We start from the raw sequence: 13856 nt of genomic DNA, 5'->3' as shown, positions 1-13856 counted from the left end.
TTTCATCACTTTTTGTTGCCACTCTAGCAATCAATGTTCTTTACCATTCATTACTCTTGCTAACTCTAGCAATTATATTCTTTACATTCTTTACTTTTGGCTACCCCTAGCACTTCATGTTCTTTACTCCCCACATTACTTTAACTTTAAGCATTGTTATTTTCATCATTCTTTACATTACATTGGTTCTTTACCTCACACTATCTCTAGTGTCATTTCACTTTAGCTTTATCAAATGCCACTCGATCTATGTCATTGCGTCACTCTGTTCTTTTGCTCACTTTGGGTGCTTAATTTTCTCTCATGCATACACATAGGCTTTTCGACGTTTACATAGTTCTCATTCATCATATTATGCAAGTTGTACTCACAATCATGCATCATTACATTTTCATCATTACTTTACCCTAAAATGTATGCAACAATATAGGTACATATGCTCAATCGAATGACACATTAGGCATAGAGAGAAGTTCAATGAGTTTGAGAAGCACCACCCACCTTGTAGGTCTCTTTAGGTGCTCCGACGATTTTCTTGGAATTTTTAGGCTTCTCGTTCTTTACCTGCGGCAAAACGAAGCCCCGATAGGTCATTTTGCTCATATCTTTTCATTGGTTCTTCGGAATGTTAATCCGAGCGCAACAACGCATCGGAAATACCCCCAATTAGGTTTCTAGAGGGTCAATTGCACTTAGAAATTTCCATGAGCAAAAGCCCCAATTTGGTGCCCTAACTCCATAGCATTCATCAAACCTAGGGTTTGATCTCAAAGAGAAGCAAAAGTAGCTTCATTATACTCTAAAAAGTCCATTAGAACCATCTTTAGACAAATCAAAACCCTACTTAGGGTTTCACCATGAGAGGTGATGAAGCTCACCTCAAGCTTCACCATTTCTATGGTCTTGATCTCAAAAGAAGCAAAAGAAAAGCTTCAAATACTCAAATGGTTCCATAAAACCCATTTTAAGCTTAATCCAAACCCTAAATTAGGTTCTACCATAATTAGGGTTCAAAGCTTACCTTGTAAGCTCTCCTTTTCCAAGCTAGAGATGAGGAAGAGGGAGTTTCTTCACTTCCTCTTCTTCTTCTCCACTTTCTTCTTCTTCTTTTCCTTCCTTTTCCTTCTTTTCTTCTTCTCCTTCTTGTCTTCTAGAGAGAGAAAGAGAGATGAGAGGGAATGAGAAGGTAAGAATGAGAGAAATACCTCATTTACCCCAACACATAGCTCATTGGGTTGCAAAATTGCAGCTAAACCCCTCAACTTTTACCCTTTCACACAGCCTGGACTGGGCTGTTCGCGCAGGCGGGGACCGGTCTCTCCTTCACGGACCGGTTCCCGAAGGCTCTCCCCGCGCAGCCAGAGCTGCTGCGCGCAGGGCAACCGGTCTCTCTTTGGGGGACCGGTCTCTCGAGGACCGGTCTCTCAGGCAGGGACCGGTTCTCGAGAGCTAATTTCTCAGGACTTAGCCGATTTTTCGGCTGTCTCATTTCATACGCGTTCGGGGACCGGTCTCTCCCACCAGGGACCGGTCCCCGAGAGCTCAAAACTGCAGAATGCAGATTTTGATCCTTTAGCTCTCGAAAACCTCCCGTAATTCACTTTTGCTCATTTTAACACGTTCAGACTTTCCGAAGTGTACCATCCTCGCACTTTGGTCAATTTGACTAAAGTTCAATATTTATTTTCCGAATTTTCGGTATATTACAAATGTAATGTAAAGAATGATGAAAATGACAATGCTTAAAATTAAAGTAATGTGGGGAGTAAAGAATATGAAGTGCTAGAGGTAACCAAAAGTAAAGAATGTAAAGAATATAATTGCTAGAGATAGCAAAAGTAATGAATGGTAAAGAACAATGATTGTTAGAGTGGCAACAAAAGGTGCTGAAAAAATACTAGAGCTAGTATAAAGTCAAGATTGAACTTATAAATCCTTTGAGTTAAGGATATGATCATACTTGCTATGAGATCCGTGCTCGAGGGCGGTGGCTCCCCCTCGGGCGATGCGCTCCGGAGTTATGCATCACCGGTTGGAGTAAACCCGAAGGACGGTCCTAGCGGATGAGTTCCTGCGATGATGGACTTAATGTGAAGCAAGTTAATGTGGCGATACCCCCGGGTTAGCCTTGAGATTAAAGAACAAAGAGCAAAGAACAAAGTGCAAAGATTAAAGAACAAAGAGCAAAGAGTAAAGTGAAAAGAACAAAGAATTTGCATAATCTGCATTTAATTAATGTTGAGCATACTCCTTGCTTTATTGTTTAGGCATATTAGCATCATGTATAGATTGGTTACTAAATGCAGCTTATTCTTTCTATTATGCCTGAGTTAGTCCTAGTGGGAAAGTCGGTGATGTTGAGGCCGAACCCACTGGGAACTTTGTTGTAGTTCTCACCCCACTATTTCCACAGAGCCGGGACCGAGCGAGCCGACAAGCGACCGAGGTAAAGGTATCGCGCCTTAGTCAGAGGCCACCAAAGTTGGGTTTCATTTTGTAGTAAAGTACCCTATGATCATCTTGTGTACATGATGATAAATGATGTAAAGAAAAGAATGTAATGTGTATTTTGAGGTAAATGTGATGTAAGAAAGAAATGATGAAATGAAATGTAAGGAATTCGAAAATGAACAAGATGAATGTAATGTATATGATAAAAAATGAATCATAGTACAAGTGAATGTTTAGTTTCCTTTTTCTTTCACTCGTGGCTATTGCTTACACTCATGGCTATTGCTTACCCTCGTGTAAGCCGTTTGTGTATGTTTCTGCTAGTGCTTTTCTCTATTGATGAAAATGTACATGTGATGAGCCTTGGGCGGATAGGGAAACTCTGTCCGTTCGGCGTCTGTTTGACGTGCTCGGGTCGGGCCAAATTGGTATCGGTCCCGGGGCGTGACAGATATCGTGGTATCAGAGCCAAGAGTGAAAAAATAGGAATGGACCTAGAGACCCTTAGGATTGGAAGGCCTTAAGGATCTAGGAAACGTGAGTGACGTGGGATCAAAGTTAGCGAAAGCATGTGATTGGGTTAAGTTGTGACGTCTCTAATGTGATTAGAGACTAAGTTTAAATTTTCGTTTATCCTCTACTTTTCGTGTTATGTCGGGCGGCCGACGACATGACGCTTGAGGCAAGGATGAATGTGCATGTTGCTTTCGCCTAATTGGGTATGGTCAAGTAATGTTGGTCAAGTGACTAATGCGAGCTACTTCTTTTCAGGAAGCAATGGCACCTCGACGTCGATCGCAGACAAGGTCGATGCCGGAGGAAACGAATGTGGTGCCCGAGCAATCCCGAGCAAGTGGCGACGGAGAGCTTAGGGAACAAATGGCCGCGCTTATTGGCGTAGTGCAGCAACAAGCGGAGTTTGTTCAACGCCAAGGGGAACAGATTCAGCGGCTCCAGGAGACCTTGGAGCGCCAGCAGGCGGCGGCGGCCCAGGCGGGTGTCGAGCATGCCACGCCCCCTGTGGTAGTGCCGAGTGTTGTTGAGGGAGCGGCGGCAGCAGCGGCTGTTCCAGTTACGGTAGTACCGGCTGGGTCGGGAACTTCGAATCCCGATAGTGCTGCAGTCGATGCAGAGCGAGAGCGCACTTTGGCGGCTCTCATTCAGTTCAAGAAGTTCGACCTACCTACCTTCGAGGGCGGTTTGGTGGAGCCGGCGGTTGTGGAGTCGTGGATCGACTCGATGGAGACCCTATTCGAGGACCTTAATACCTCAGAGAATGATAAAGTGTACCTCGCCACCCATTGTCTTGAGAAAGCGGCAAAGGTGTGGTGGAAGCGAGTGAAGCAGGATCGTCCTATCGACCTTCCGCTTATGCTGTGGGAAGAGTTCAAGAGAGCGGTGTTCACGAACTACTTCCCCGACAGGGTGAAGCAGAGGCTACAAGAGAAGTTCCGCAAGTTGAGACAGGGCGATCGGTCGGTGGGGGAATACGAGCAAGAGTTCTCCCACATCATAGACTGTGTTCCCGATGTTGTTCGTAATGATCGGGAGCGGGCGGATTGGTTCTTGCGAGGACTCCAGCCCCGGATATATGAGAAAGTTCAAATTTTGAAGCTGTCGACCTTTGCGGAGGTCTTCGATAGAGCCTTGTGGGCGGAGCACGGTAGCGCCCATGTACGTGAAGAAAGGGAAGCTATTGCCGAGTGGAAAGACAAGGGCAAGAAAAGAACGGTGGGCGGTGCCGGGGGCCGGCCAAATGCTAAGAAACCCCCTCGATATCCCCGACAGCAGGCGAGGAATTGGAGACCACCTCGATGTGTTATTTGTGGTGGTGAGCACAAGGTGTCGACTTGCCCGCAGCGCGATGGCAAGTGTTTTAAGTGTGGCCAACCGGGACATCTTATCCGGGAGTGCCCGACGTGGACGTCATCTGCGCCGACGGCGGCATCAACACCGTCTACCCCGAGAAAGCTTGCGGGGTTACCACCAGCTATGTCGGCTGGACGTACGTCATCACCGCGTCAGCCGGAGGGATCGAGAGCGCCTAGCGGCCGAGTCTTCGCCGCTCAGGTGGAGGAGCAACAACCTGCAGCACCCGACGATGCGTGGCAGGTATAATTGTGATTAAAGGCATTAGAGCTAGAGCAGTGTTTGATATAGGCGCATCTCATTCGTTTATTAGCACATCATTTGCTAAGACACATGGCATAGAGATGGTGTACAATGAGAATTACTCGTGGGTGAACGCCCCAGAACATTCATTCAGTGTTCACAACGAGTGTTTGGCGTGTCCAGTGCAAATAGGCGATTGGATTATGCCGATTAATCTGCTAGTGCTAGATCAGATGTGGGGATTCGATGTTATCTTGGGGACCAACTGGCTCTCCAAGTACTATGCGGTGATAAATTGTGAAAGCAAGGTGATCACTTTCCATGAGCCTAATCAAGAAGAGTTAGTCTACCAAGCGTGCAAAAGTAGGCGCTTCGCGGCGACTATATCGTCTGTGAGGGCGAAGAAAATGATCAAAGGAGGGTGTAAGGCCTATTTGGCAACCATGGTGGATGCTCGAAAGGAGTACCCAGAGTTGGGAGATATTCGAGTAGCGTGCGAGTTTCCGAATGTGTTTCCGGCGGAGTTACCAGGACTGCCACCGGACCGGGAAGTTGAGTTTGTCATTAACTTGATTCCTGGGGCGGAACCAGTTTCGAAGGCTCCATATAGAATGGCACCGGTGGAGCTGAAGGAGTTGAAAGGCCAACTACAGGACTTGCTCGATAAAGGCTTTGTGAGGCCGAGCGTGTCACCATGGGGAGCTCCGGTGCTATTTGTGAAGAAAAAGGATGGCACACTTTGACTCTGCGTAGATTATCGCGAGTTGAACAAAGTAACGATAAAGAACAAGTACCCGTTGCCAAGGATTGACGATCTGTTCGATCAGTTGCAAGGGTCCAAGGTGTATTCAAAGATTGATCTCCAATCGGGGTATCATCAGTTAAAGATCAGGCCGAAGGATGTGCACAAAATGGCGTACCGTACGCGGTATGGCTATTATGAGTTCACGGTAATGCCGTTTGGGCTTACTAACGCCCCGGCAGCATTTATGGACTTGATGAATCGAGTCTTTAGGCCATTGTTGGATCGATGCGTCGTGGTNAGGTCGCGGGGGTCGCTTAGAACTCGATTGCCCCGCAGATCCACCAGCCGGCCGCTTCTTTGTCTTATCTCTTTCCCTTTCTTTTTCAAAATTCTCGCGCTCATCACGCGCGATGGCATTCCCGCGCTCCACCCAAAGCGCGCGATTAAGCACTTCCTCATAGGTCTTCAAGCGAAATGCATGAATAACCTTGAAAATCTCGGGTCGCAACCCGCGCTCAAATACCTCAGCTCGGTCCCTATCACTGTGAACCAAGTCCGGCACGCAGTTAACCATGTGCGTGAACTCCCTCTCGTACTCCCGCACCGATCGGCTTCCTTGCCTCAGCTTCCGAAAATCCTCCTTGATTTTCCTTTTGTCGCTTTCGGGGAAATACTCCATCAGCAGCATCTCCCGGAACGCTTCCCAAGTAAGGAAAGGGTGCCCTAGCGAGCGATTTTTCCTCGCTTGGTTCCACCACAACCGGGCCGACCTATAGAAGCAATGAGCCGCCAAGTGAACTTTATCCTTCTCGAGGGTATAGATATCCTCGAATAAGGCCTCCATCGCGGCTAGCCAATTCTCCGTTGTCCACGGATCCTTCACGTCACCGCTAAAGGTCGGAGGGTTGAACCGCTTAAATGCCGTCAGCGCCGCCAACGTGCGCTCCTGCTTGGCCTCAAGTACATCGGAAATAGGAGCCGATGAACCCGATGCCGTCGGAGGAATAACCGTCACTGGCGCTGCCGCCACCGCAGGAGGTGGTGCTACAGGAGCAGCTGGTGGGGGTGGATCCCTTGGTACCGATGCCGCTGCTGCCTGTTGCGCCATCATCTCGTGGAGCCGCCCTATCTGCTCCCCTTGAAGCCGCATAGCCCCGGCCAAAGCCGCTACTTGGGCTCGAAACTCGCGCACGTCATCCGACCCCGACTGCCCGGGCTCTTCCCGAGGCTCCGCCGGTGTGGACCTCGTAACTCTCCTCGGTGGTGCCATCGCGTCCTGAAAAGCAATGTACACACACATTAGTACTTGAAGCACGTGACTCTTACACGTTCCAATAACTACCCAATTAAGCAAAAGCAACAAGCCTAATCGTGTCCACTCCGATGTGATGTGGTCTGCCGCCCCCACAAAGTCCCTTAAGTAGACGACAATTAAGCCTTCGAGTCCCTCTCTACTTCCTTCTAGAGAAGTGTTACCATTAACCCAATCACTCGCTTTTGCATACACCAAGTTTACGTTAAACGTTTTCCTAAGTCCTTATGGTTTCCATACCTATGGTTCCTAGGTCTTTCCTAGACTTTTGCTTTCCACTTCGCTCTGATACCATTATATCTGTCACGCCCCAATCCCAGCCAATTTGGTCGGGTTCGGGTCACGACAACAGACGCCGAACGGACAGAATCTCCCCTGTCCGCCCAAGACTCTAACAACATGTATAAATAAGCAATCAGCAAGAGATTTGCATATATAATACAAGGCTTGCACGAGGGCAAGAAACAACGGAAGCGAAAGCTCTAAGCTAATTATGCAACATACATGATATTTGATTACATTTAAACCAAATTCAAGTAAAACTATTACATTCATCCATCATATCTTTTTACATTTAGTCATCCACCAAATATATGATTGTTTACACTTCGCATCTCTAATCAACAAGGTAAAGTTGATACATGTATACCCAAAAAGGAATGACTACAAAATGCATAAATTCCCGGTAGCTGCTACCTACGGCGCCAAACCCTTGCCTCGGTCCTCCGCCGCCCCGCTCGTGCTAGGACCTGTAGGGTTAGTGGTGTGAGAACTACAACGAAGTTCCCAGTGGGCTCGGCATCCGACCTCGCCGACTTACCCACTAGGTTTATCCAGGCATAAGTATTTCAAAGAAAGAAAAGTAACCAGTACTAATGCATCTAATACTATGCCTGCAGGAGAATGTCAGTGGATACAAATACTCAATGCGATAAGGAAATGTGCATGCATGCTCAATTCGTAAATAAACTTTGGCTCTTATCCAATCTTACCGGTTAACCTTGTTAACCCCAAAAACTCATAACCCATAATCCCTTTCTTTACCGGGGAGGCTCCAAGCACTACCGACCCGAGGGACCGTCTTCAGGGACCTCGCTCCCTGTGGTGTCGATTTCCGGAAACACACCCCTTGGGGAGGAGCGACCTCCCTCAACCCAAGACTTATTATGAGTGTTGATCAAATCCCCGCATTGAGGATATTAAGCCACTTGTCACGATGCCACTTTTGTGATAGGTTTTCTATCTATGTTCTCATGTCACTTTCTAGTCGATCTCGTCACAATGCCACTATGGTTAAATCTATGTTTAACATCCATTTATTCAAGCCAATCTATCTCTCTATTGTCATTATCACCATTTGTTTACTTGTGCTAAGTTCAAGTCCCACTATCATGCAATTCCTAGGGTTCAATAACACATGTCCATCATAGTTCCATTTCTCTCTATTTTCAAATACACTCGGAATAAACATAATGAAGACAACCAAAGTTCACATGTGAATTAACCCTAATATGCATGAAAGAATAAACAACCATATGCTCAAGAATAGAGAAATAGACATAGAAGAAAATCCAATGATTCCGGTGTGCACCCCCCACCTCTAATAATCGTGTGGGTGTGGAATGTGAAGACTCCCGAACGCTACGAACGCCGGCTCCGTGTCCTACAACCCAAAATGGTGCCAAATTAGGCCCTTTACATATGAACTACTCACAAACATTTTCGTAATGTTAAACAGAGTTGTCCCACACATTTAGTGTAACATACCGAACTTATAAAATTATGAAGTTACGGTGTACGTTTAAATAATTCCGGTGCCGGATTTAAATATAAAAATGAAAATAAATAAAAATAGTATGAGATACTGTTTTTCTTGGATTTAGAGAAGTGAAATATAGGTTGGGAATGACCTGTGCTGAAATCGGAGTGAAAATAGGAGATTTAGAATTTTCTGTTGAAAATGGGATAGATAAATTAGCAGAAAATGCAGTCTCAGAAAATTATGAAAATTGGATGATAAGTCAGAATTATTTTTATGAGGTTAGATTTAAAGTTTCATATTTTTCTGACACCCGAAAGATGGAAAATAAAATTCGACAGCTATCTGATAAAGATTACAGTTCGGTATAGTTTTCAGTGACCAAACAGGGTCGAAACTGAAATATTAAAATTTCTTTGGACTTATTAAGTAAAACCGAACATGCCTGTCAAATTTGAGCTCAATCGGACATTCAGAAGGGCTCCAACAAAATTTATTAGATTTCAAGCTGCCCGTAATGAATAGTGTATAGTTGAGGGCAAAATGGTAAAAAGGGATTAAATCCCCTTTGCTTCTTCTTCCTCCCAGCCGAACACATCACACGCACACAACACACACACGCATGGAAGGAGAAAAGAAAACCCTCTCTTTCTCTCTCTAAATCTCTCCAAAAATTAAAGGAATTGGCGGAGGTTGAAGCTCGGGAGTGAATCACCATTGTCTTCTTCATCTTTTCCATGATTTGGAGCTAATTTTGAGGTAAGCTTCTTGAGCCCTCTCATGGTAGATCCTTAATGGTTGGTTTAAGTAGCTTATAAATGGATTTAGAGGAATCCTAGCATGCTATCTAGATGAATGATGCTTAAATCATGAATCAATTTGGTGATTTCTTGCATAGTTGTAACCTAGGGCTCCAAAATGCTAATTTTCAAAATATGAGGGTTTGATCTAATTTGACCCTCCATAAACCTAATTGTTAGGTAACGAAACGCGTTTGCGAAGACGGTTCGGCAATCCGACGAGCCGTTACGAAGTTATTAAAGAAACGGACATTTAGGCTTCGGGTCCGCCGGGAGGGGCGAGGCGACGTCGTAAAATCATGGAAATGGATTTGAGGCACCGTGTTAGCGTGGCGAAGAGCTTCTGCACTTGAAACAGCGAAGCGGCGCACTCTTGGACCGCAATTGTGAGATCGGGCCCAAACGGGGCCGGGCGCCGCGGGAGGCCGATTGCAAATATCGACAAGCAATCGGAACGCGTGTTAAGGTGGGTTGTGCTTACCGAAGCGATTAGGTCGCCTTCATGTCAAAGTAAACATGAAATTCATGTTGATACATATGTACAAGTATAATGGTATTGTAGATGAGTTAAAGCATATAATTAGAATGTGCATGTTGATATACATATGCATAGTTAGAAGTGTGCTTAGGGCATCATGTGAATGTATGCTAGTGGGTAATTGCATAATAATGCATTGGAATGTATGCTAGGTGCATGTAACATTATGTGAGCATGTTAGTTAAGATGCATGTACTAAATGATAGTAATTATGCTAGTTGCTAATGGCATGTTGATGCATTGGAATTATATGCAAGTGCTAGTTTCATGTCAACTCATAATAGAGCATGTAAGTAAATGATAACATGTCGTGGATCTAACATGACATAATGAGAAATTATTAAATGTATATACATGTTAGCATTATGTAATGCATGCTAGTAGTGAATGCATATTAATGCATCGGAACTATATGCTAGATAATGACATAATGCAGAGATGCTAAGTAAGATACTTGATTGCATGTTGATAGACAAAATGCATATTAGTAATGTGAGCATGTGCATGAGGTTATGTAATTATAGAAACTCGATGTGGACAATTAGGGACAACTAGATAGAGTGGCACCGAACCTAGTGTAATTAACATAGGTCGAATATGAACCTAGGGTCAAGAACCTAGGATGAATATGAATGATGTTAAACCTAGTGTCGTGAACCTAGGCTAGATCGAGTGGCATTAACCTAGTGTCGTGAACATAGGTTGAACATAATGAACCTAGATTCAAGGTCTAGGTAAATCGATATCGAACCTAGTGTTGGTAAACCTAGGTTGACAATGAACTTAGTGTTGTTGAACCTAGAGTTAATAAGATCTAGGTAGAGAGGCTTAACCTAGTTTAAAGAACATAGGTTATGTGAAAAAGGGCATTAAACCTAGAGTCAGCTAGACCTAGGACAGAAAGTGCATTGGACCTAGATAGGTCGATATCATAGGGTTTGAGATTACCCTAGAGGCTTGGGAAATAGATTCCGGAATCTTAGGATTGTGAACTCGACAGTTCTAGAGCAGTGGGTTGAGTGTGACAGGTTCCCCTCCCACTGGACGAACTTCGAGGATGAGCTTGAGGCTGATTCGAGGCCGCGGGTCGAGTGTGGCAGGTTCCCCCTCCCGTCGGCAGAATCGTGCTTCGCTAGGGTTGAGTATGGCATGTCCCCTTCCCTATCCGGGGTCCTGGGCCGCGGGTTGAGTTTGTGGCATAATCCCCTTCCCACCAGAAAGATCCCTGACCACGGGTGTATGCAGCTCTGGGCGACCCGTTGGCGAGATGTTTGTGGACTGAAGGCTGAGGTGTAAGTGAGAGGTCCTTCACCTTGAGCCGGACAGAGTGCGGACTATCCGCAGTTGATTGACTCGAGACCGAGTCGAGTGGCATAGATGGCTAAGGTAAAATAACCTTAGGAAAGAATCGCCAGTGAGCATAATAAGACAAAGAGTAAAGAATAAAGAATAGCTAATGAACGTTAATAGCTAATAAAGAAAACAACGGCTACAAGTAAAGAATGGTTAATGATATAAAGTAGAATCAAGTAATATACTTGCATGATTTACAGGTATTGCATATTGCGTAGCATTGTTATAGTTGCGAGGCAAGGTATGGTTTTATTAACTGCATAATTAAATATCTATCTATCTGTTTATTAAACTAACCTGCAGTTGCCTCCTTTGAACCTGATGGTCGAGCTTTTCCCTTGGGTGGCCGTACCCACTGGGAACCATGGAGTTGGTTCTCACCCCACGTTGTTTTGGGGTGTTACAGGTTCGTACGTGAGCGGCGCGGCGGCGCGAGGAAAGGGCGTAGCTCCGTAGATAGCGCCCTACCCCGGAGACCAGAGCTAGCAGAACCCCGTCTACAAAGCTTAGGGGTAAAGGAAATGAAAAGAAAGTAAATGTATCAAATTGTAATAAGTAAACGATGTACTACTTAGATTGTATTTGGAAGTTAAAGCAATTGAGAATTGAGATGTAAAATGCATGAATGTGAATGAGTGTAATAACTTAGGATGTATTTATGTTGTTTGATACCTTCCAATATGCAATTTTGATTGATATCAGTTCCTAGTTGGAACCCTCGTATTGTATTGATTGCGTTGCCTTGAACGTACAGGGAAAACTCTGTCCATAGTACAGGGAAAACCCTGTCCATTCGGCACTGGCGGCGCCGCGACCTCGGCCAAATAGGCGCGGGGTGGCGAGCTGTGACATTTAGGACACCCCTAATTAGGTTTCCACGGGGTCAATTTGTCCCCGAAAAATTCTAAGGCAAAAGCCTCAATTTTCAAGCCCTAATATTGTCATTTAGGGTTTTCCCATGAATCGATCCCAACCCTAAGCAAACAATAGCTTAGGATCATCTAAGAAGCACTCTAGTAAGGTTTCTAGACTCTTGAAACCATCCCTAGGGCATCTACCATGAGCCCTAGTGATCCACCATGAGAGCTCCTCAAGTAAACCATGGATTTCATGGTTTCAAGGTCAATAGAGGGTTTCCAAGGCTAAAAACAACCCAAAACTCCAAATCTTAGGAATCAAAACCAAGCCCTATACTCATTTATACCAAAAACTCACCTTAGCCCAAGCTCCTCCAAGTCCTTCTTGTAGGAGAGCTTGTAGAACCCACCAAGCTTCCAATTCCACCTTCCCTTGCTTCTTCTTCTTCTTCTCCAAGCTCTAGAGCAAGAGTTCTAGAGAGAGAAAGAGAGGAAATGAGAGAGGAGGGTGAAAATGGCTGTGGGAGTGAAGGGGATGAGTATATAAAGTGTTGTAACAATTGCACTTAAGCCCCTCCACTTGTTTCCCATTGATCTGCCCAGACTGGGCATTTTTCGCCTTCGGGGACCGGTCTCCCTGACCAGGGACCGGTTCCCGAACGTGGGTTTTCCAGGACTTAGCCAAATTTTCGGGTTTTCCAGCGGCTGCGCAGTAAGGGACCGGTCTCTCCCCCAGGGACCGGTCTCCCGAGGACCGGTCTCACCACCAGGGACCGGATGCCTCAGGACTTCCTGACAGGCTACGCGTACGGGGACCGGTCTCTCCTTCAGGGATCGATCCCCGAGAGCACAAAATCTGGGACTCAGCCAGATTTTCTGATTTTCTCTCTCGGGTCCCTCTTAGCTTCACTTATGAGCCCTAATGTGCTCAAGGTCCATTCTAACTCGTTCAATTCCGCGTTCCGCTCGTTTCGACGGAACTCGGCACGATTTACGAGGGAAGTGGTATGTTACACTCCCCCTTTGGCAATTTCGTGACAAAACTCACAAACTCAAAATTACATAATAAGAATCGAAGTTCAATTGTCATCACCAAAACATTGAACTCCTCGCATGTAGTCCAAATACAATTTGAAACTCAAAAGTACATCAAAAACTCCTAAAATAGACTCATGACTTAGACACAACTTGGAGTCTTGAAGTCTTGATTTCTTGCAAAATCAGAATATCCAAAATGATGTAGTAAATTAAAAACATTAGATATTCTCACATTGAATTCATTGTCCCATTGTCCTCATCATTGTCATCAAAATCACATTCCATCTCCTCGCAATTTCATTCTCTCTTCTCCTTTCTTCTCTATTCCTTCTTCTCCTTTGCTACGATATCAACACCTGTTCATCTATGCTCTCCCCCTTTTTGTCAAAAATTGCCAAAGAGAAAGCATATAAAGAGAGAAAACATACTAGAAAAACATACTAGAAAGTATAAGAATAGTCATATCATAGTTATAAGCCTAAAACAAATGCAAAAACAAGCAAAGTAAAGCAACCTAAACATAGTCCTAGGAGAGAAAAGAGAAAAGCACAAATACTAAAGCTCGAAAGATAAAATCACTCCGTGTCCTCCTCATTATCATCATCGTCTCCTGCTCCAGCTCCAGATCCTGCTCCAGCTCCAGATCCCCCAGCCTCAGGAGCACCACTGGATGGTGGAATAAGTGGATGTCACGAAGTCGATATCGTGTAGGTGGTGTAGGCAGGCTGAGTAGGAAAAATGTCGTCATGCCTACAACCCAGTTTTTCCATAATCCTCTTCATTCCCACCTCCACCTTTTTAGCAAGATCTGCCACCTTCTTCTTCAATGAGCGCACCTCATGATGAAGTGATTCTACAGTAATCACTCCCCCTAAGCTCGAAGATCCCTCG

General features: G+C 45.1%; 1 long non-coding RNA gene across 1 annotated transcript; it reads left to right on the top strand.

Moving 5' to 3' along the window:
- Positions 1-8958: 8958 nt before the first annotated feature.
- Positions 8959-11663, top strand: LOC109706255. The gene is made up of 3 exons (XR_002215127.1): positions 8959-9138; positions 9360-9645; positions 11477-11663. It is a non-coding gene; the product is annotated as an uncharacterized LOC109706255 (long non-coding RNA).
- Positions 11664-13856: the final 2193 nt, after the last annotated feature.

This window comes from Ananas comosus, unplaced genomic scaffold, assembly GCF_001540865.1.
Source record: "Ananas comosus cultivar F153 unplaced genomic scaffold, ASM154086v1, whole genome shotgun sequence".
NCBI lineage: Eukaryota > Viridiplantae > Streptophyta > Magnoliopsida > Poales > Bromeliaceae > Ananas > Ananas comosus.
The sequence above is the reverse complement of the archived record's forward strand: the minus strand, read 5'-3'. Positions and strand labels throughout refer to the sequence as shown.